A 7258-nucleotide genomic window follows, 5' to 3' on the forward strand; every position below is an offset into this window, starting at 1 on the left:
CGGTGCTGCCTGTTCCCCATCCTGTCATCTTGGAGGGGTGGAAGAAAGGAGTGGAAGAAGGGAAGGACAGTGAAAGAGGAGAAATGCGCAACAACTTAGCAGGACACCAGGTGATGACAAGCAGCCGAGTGAACAGGGGCCCATTGTATGTTCCAGTCGCGGGGGGATCTCGGCTATTTGCTTGTTGTCCTTGTGGGTTTGCCAGAGCCTGCAGGGAGATAAGAATAGACAGTCGGTCAGATCTGAATTTACAGCCGGACCAGGATCTGGGCAAGTTCTAATATTACAGGAACATGCGCTCACCACCTTCCCAGAGGGTCCCGAGCCCACATCTCCAGCAAGCTCAAGTGTGCTCCAACCCAGACCCTGGGCATACTAAGCGGGAGCCTGAAAGGCACAGAGCAGCTAATCCCGCATTCCTGGAATGCAGAGGGCAGCATATGCAGCTCTCCAATAGGAAACACATGATGATAGAATCCTAATCACTGTCCCTATGACATCGCACATCTCCTGGGCCCCCATGTCCCCTGTGGGCCTCTGCATCTGCTTCGGAAGCCACTCCTCGCCTCCTGCCGCGGGCACAAGGAAGCCAGTCCTGATGGGAGTGGGGATGTGGGCCTTGCCCTCTTTCTCCTCCCTATTACTTTCCATACAGCTATGAGGGAAATCATTTCAGGAATCAGTGAAATGGTTCATTCTTGCCTCTTTCCCTAATATTAACACTTCCAGTATCCTCATCCTCACTCACACTGCGAGCCTAGGGTGGTTTAAACTTTTAATGTCCAGAGAAAGAACCGATGGAGTCTGAATGGAGATCAAAGCATACTATTTGCACTTTTTTTCATGGTTTTTTCCCTTGCTTTTTCTTCTTTCACAACATGACTAATATGGAAATATGTTTTACATAATTATAGATATAAAATCTTGCCATCTTAAGGAGGGAAAACAAGAGGGAAAGAGGGGAAAGGGGACAGAGAGAGGGAGAAAATTTGAACTCGAAATTTTATTTAAAAATGGATATTACCCATTCTTCATTTAACGTGGCTACTCATGACGTCTGCATGACACCCCTTCCTCTCCTCAACAGAGAGGAAAGAAAGCAAATATATTTAAAACTGACACACACAAAAATGGATATTAAAAATTCTTTACATGTAATTGGAAAAAATACTACTTTAAAATTTTTTTAAACTAAAATAAGTACAAGATGTAGTACCTGTTCTTTAAGGTGAGATCTTAACGCTGTGTGTGGGGTGTGTGTGTGTGTGTGTGTTGTAATGGATCCCATTGGCAGTCTGGTGACTTCTTCTGGGGATCTGTTCTCAGAATAATGTTTTTACGTGCTTAAAACTAAATACATAGGGTTACAAAGGAAACTGATTATATTGAAATACAGTTAACAAAATAGCTTTTTTTAAAAGTTCACAGACCCCAGCATAAGAACCTCTGCTCTAAATTGCTCAGAGGCTAAAGCAAACAGCCCAGTACAGAGAAGTTCTCAGAAGACATTGAAAGAATTAAACAGAAACAATACACACCAAACAATTTAAGTAAGATGAACACTCTATATTATGTACAGTAATGGGCATCAGCTCACATTAATGTAGCACTTTATGTAGCGTTTACTTCACAACTCTGTGAATGAGGTAGGCACTAATAGTATTATTATCCCCATTTTACAGGTCAAGAAATTGAGGCCCAGAGAAATTAGATCACATAGGTACTCAGTGATAGAGATAGATCTTGGATGCAGGTCTTATGACTTTCATTCTCAGCACTCCTTCCACTTCATAATGCCACAAACCCAGGTCCTGGATTGAAGCACATTTGACCCCTTACTGGCCACCAGCAGGTTTCCAGCTCCTCAAAACCAAAGCTTATGAGTCCCCAGTTTTACCAGCCAATCAGAGGACACATTGCAGAACCTGATAATAACCCTGGGAAGTAGGCACCAGGGTCTTTCTGTGATGACCTTCCATCTCCAGCCAAAGAGACAAAGAGAGGATTAAGAGAAGACTTCAGACCCGAGGACTTGAGGGTGCTTGTAGGCTGTTCTTCTGGAACAGCAGGAATTGGACGGCAGAGTTAGTCAAGAGATAGCCATCTGTGTAGGGATATTTGAGATGTTATTTAAAAGCAAACGTGTAGACTAGGCTCCCCAAGTTTTCAACTGGTAGCTATGACAAAAGTTATAGATTCTTTTTCTGAGATGTCCTGCTCTGCCTCTATTTCAACAAGGCCTAGTTAGAGGGATGGCATAGAAAATCTTGCAGCTGCTCTGTAAGTCCTTGAGAGAGTCAGAATTCAGAGAACTGAGTGATCTTACTTAGCTTTCATTACTGGTGACATCAGTGTCGTTCCTGAAAATAGCTTAAGAAAAAAAGCCCCCATAGAATAAAGATCCCTTTGGAAATAATGCCTTCATAATAAGCATCTTCAAATGAATGCAGGGCTGGGATAATAGGTCAATTAGAGCTTCTTCTATTTCTTTAACGAGCCTTCACGAAAGGGTCAATAGTTTGTGCCGTGCTGGTGAAGGAGATACCCTGAAGTTAGAAAAGGCTTTTCCATGTAGGAATGGACTACAGATGAATTGAGTGACCTTCTCTTTCTTGGTGGAAAATTTCTATTGCTTCACCCCACTGCAGAAAATGTCCCTCCCTAACTCCTCTTGGTTTTTTGTAAGATCAGCGGAGCAGTGGATTTTTAAAAGCACACTTCCAACTTTTTTTTCTACTAAATCTCCCAGTGGTTATTGAACTCCGTTTTCTGTCTTCTTTCCACTATTACTTTCTAATTTTATCTCTCTGTTCCAGAAGTTCTTTGGGTTAATATTACTATCAGGAATGCCCTCCTCACACTTAACCCCAAATTCATTGGCTGATCCCAGTTCTAATCTTTTCCCTTGGGGATATTTGCTTGGTCCCTATCCTTTACCACTTTTTTTTTTAGCTAATCTACACTCCTCCCTCAGGTAGTTATTTTCCACCACATCCAAAGACCCAGAACTCTCTAGTAAAGAGTTCTCCAAGTCTCCAAATTCTTATCTTGGCTCTGTAGAGCAATCTGAACAGACTACACTGACCCCCAGAGGTCACTGTTGGTACTTCTCACTCTGCGGGGTAGAAATAAGATGCTGGAATCTCCTGTTAATGCTAATAGTAACAGCCGACCTGTACACCTCTTTAAGGTTAGCAAAGAGCTTTACAAATTTTAGCCCATTTTATCTTCACAACAACCCTGTGAGGCAGGTATTATCATTACTTTCTATTTTACAGATGACGAAACTGAGGTTGGTAGATGTTAAACATCTTTCCCAGGATCACATAACTAGTGTCTGAGAAAGAATTTGAACTTGGGAATTTCTGATAATCTAAACCTAGAACTCTATCCAGGATGCCACCCAGTGCTGGCCCAGCTTTCCTATATAGAATAAGGCATCATGGGATCCTACATATACAGAAAGCTAGAAGAAACATTAGCAATCATCTAATCCAACCCCTTCATTTTATAGTAAAGCTAAATAATTCGCCCTATAAATAATAATAAAAGTAGTTTTGAAAATTAAAATCAATAAACTAAGTAATAATAAAGGTACCAGTTTTCAAACTCAAGTCCCATGACCCCAACATCAACATTCTTTCCATAATACCACATTACTTCCCTAGATGAGGCAAAAATAATAATTCTGTGTATCTATATATGAATAAGGCTGAAATGATTGATTTTCTCAACCCAACCCCACAGATCTTATGATCCTAGATGCCTATAGAGCCAATGACCTTCCTCAGTGTCCCCTGTCTCTGCAATAGTTCAGTCCCATCTTTGCTCCTCAAGTATATACTGGAAGGTCATGCTTACTCCAGCTTTTCAAATGACTGGTTCTCTAGCCTGATAGTTTATAAATGACACCTGAAATGTGGTCTATCAAACATAATTCTTGTGCAACTGTTACTACAATTCAAAGAACTTTTCCACACTTAGTTTAAAGCCCGTGAGATTGACTGATCAGGAATATTATCTTACTTTAAGTGTGGTGAGGTAGAATAAGTCAATCACAGTCACCTCCTTACACATGAAACACCAAAATTTCCTTAAGGATGACTTCAGATTTGAGGGCGAATACAATTTCCATAAGGTGTAGTGGAAGAATTGAGGAAATATTTAGGATTATAGATTCAGAACTAGAAGGAACCTTAAAGGTCATCTATTTCAGCCTCCTCATCTTGCCCAAGGTCACACAGCAGTTAAGTGACAGCACTAGAATTTGGACCCAGTTACTCTGACTCCAAATCCTTTGCCCTTCCTACTGCACCAATGGAATCTGAAGATTTCAATGATTCCTTTTTCCTCCCAGCCCCTCTTGCCATTCTGGATTATAGAATGTGGAAGTCAAGGACCATACAGATCATCTCCATCCCAACCCCTTATTTTACTCAAATGGATCTGCGATCTCATAGACTCAGAAGTTCCCTCCAACAGTGCTGATCACAACCTTTCTATGAGGGCTCATCTAGTGCCACTCTGGTCCGTGTCCCTCCCATAAGTTTCTCACAGGGGGTCTACCAAACAAACTAGAGCATTTCCTTTATTTCTCCTACCTTGGTGAGGGTACTAGTGAAGCCCTTTGTCTGTTTAACTGTCATCGATGCTCTTGCCATGTGACAGCCCATCATCTCCTCTTTCTTTCGTGAAATTCCTTGATAATATCCTTTACTCCTGTTCTTCTTCCAAGATCCTCACTGGTTATGTGTTGCAGCCTGCTCATACCCACCATGTGCCTCTCCATCGCCCTCTGTATGTTCTTAGAAAACAGTGGAATTCTATGTCTTGCTGCTCTATAGCAATATTGGTAAAATGTTCGTATTAAAAAGATAGCCCTTTGCCTTAATGAGTAGCTTAGAGTCAGAGCGGATAGGAGGTGAAGTGGATGGAGTGTCAAGCCTAGTGCCAGGAAGACTCATCTTCCTGAGTTCAAATATGGCCTCAGACACTTGCTTGCTATGTGACCCTGGGCAAGTCACTTAACCCTGTTTGCCTCAGTTTCCTCATCTGTAAAATGAGCTGGAGAAGGAAATAGTAAATCACTCGGGTATCTTTGACACAAAAACCCCAAAGGGGTCACAAAGAGTTGGACACAACTGAAAAATGACTAAAGAAAACAAGGGGTCAGTAAAGCAATTTTTTTTTAAATTTTCTGAAAGCAATCCAGCCCTCTCTCCTTCTCTTATTCAACTCTGAGTCCAACTAAGCATAAAGTTATACTTATATACATACTGAAGAACAAACCCTACAGGAATTCTTAACCTGGGGTGAAGATATACAGGAGATCATTGAACTTTGATAGGGAAGAAGTTGTATCCTTACTTTCACAGTCTTCTAACTGAAATTTATCATTTCCTTCAATTATTTCAAATATTCTTTTTAGTTTTTTAAGTGACAATTATGCTTTTATTAATCTATGCCTCATCAAACAAATATTTTTTAGAAGTTCCTCAATACATATCAACATAGTCCAGCAAAACAAATACCCACATTAGCCGGGTTCAAAAATGGATTCCTCTTTCTGCGTTTTTAAGTTCCTTGCCTGTCTGCTAGGAGATGAGTGACATGTGTCATCTTCATTCCTCTGGATTCACGGTTTATCATTTTGTTGATCAGAGTTCTGAAGTCTTTCAAAGTTGTTTATTTCGAAAATGTTGTTGTCATTGTATAAATTGTTCTCCTAGCTCTGCTCACTTTGCTCTGTATCAGTGCATAGAAATATTCCTGGTTTCCTCTGAAATTGTTCATCTCATAATTTCTTACGGCATAATAATATTCCATTATATCCCTTTACCATAATTTGTTTAGCCATTCCCAAATAGTATATCCTCTTAGTTTCCAATTTTGGGCCACCACACACACAAAAAAACCTCAAAGACCTGTTATAAATATTTTTATACATATAAGTCCTTTTCTTCTCTCGGTTTCTAGCCTAGTAGTGGTATAGCTGAGTAAAAGAGTATGTACATTTTGGTTACTTTCTCGGCATAGTTCCAAATTGCTTTGCAGAATAGCTGGACCAATTCACAGTTCTACCTACAGCACTAGGATACCTGTTTTCCCACTGCCCTTCCAATTCATCCTGGTCCTCTTTTGTCAACTTTGCCACTCTGGTGTGAGATGGAACCTCAAAGTTGCTTTAACTTAATAATCTCTAATTAATAGTGATTTAGGGTACTATTTCCATATGATTGTTCACAGCTTGCATTTCTTATTTTGTATGGATCATTTGACCATCTGGCCATTAGAAAAATGGTTCTTTGTCTTATAAATATGAATCAGTTTCTTATATTGGAAATGAAAACTTTATTAGAGAAACATTTCCTCTCACTTATCTGCTTCCTTTATAATTTTACTACATTAAATTTGTGCAAAAAAAGTTTTTAAATTTTATATAATCAGAATCAACCATTTTTATCTTGTATGATACTCTCACTATAGTGATGAGCTCTTAGCCTATGCACAAATTTAAAAGGTAATCTCTTTCTTATTCCTTATATCTAAGTCATGTATCCACATGGAGCTTTTCTCAGTATAAGGTGTGAAGTGTTGGTCTAAACCTAATTTCTCCCAGACTGCTAATCAGTATTCCCAAAAGTTGTTGTCAAATAGTGAATCCTTCCCCAAGTAACTGGAAACTTTGTGTTTAACAAACACTCTGCTATTGTGTTGTTTGCTTCAGTGTATTGTGTACCTCACCTGTTCCACTAATTAACCTTTCTTTTTTTAACCAGAACCAAATCATTTTAATGGTTACTTCTTCATAATGCAGTTCAAGATCTGGTACTGAAAGATACCCCCTTTCCTCCTATTTTTCATTATTACCCTTGAGATTCTTGACCTTTTGTTCCTCCATATAAATGTTGTTATTATTTTTTCTGGCTCCATAAAATATTTTGGGGAGTTTAATTAGTATAGCACTAAATAAGTAAATTAGTATTGTCATTTTTATTATATTGGCTTGTCCTATTCATGAGCAATTAATGTTTCTCTAAATATTTAGGCCTGTCTTTATTTCTACAAAGTGTTTTATAGTTAGATTTGTATAGTTTCTGGGTGAATCATACAGAGAGACAGACAGAGAGAGAGAGAAAGAGAGAGAGAGACAGAGACAGAAAGAGAGAGAGACAGAGACAGAGACAGCGAGACAGAGACAGAGAAAGAGAGAGACTTTCACACACATGAACAATCTGTCTTTTCCTGGGATGCTATC

The sequence above is a fragment of the Trichosurus vulpecula genome, chromosome 2, assembly GCF_011100635.1.
Source record: "Trichosurus vulpecula isolate mTriVul1 chromosome 2, mTriVul1.pri, whole genome shotgun sequence".
Taxonomy (NCBI): Eukaryota; Metazoa; Chordata; class Mammalia; order Diprotodontia; family Phalangeridae; genus Trichosurus; species Trichosurus vulpecula.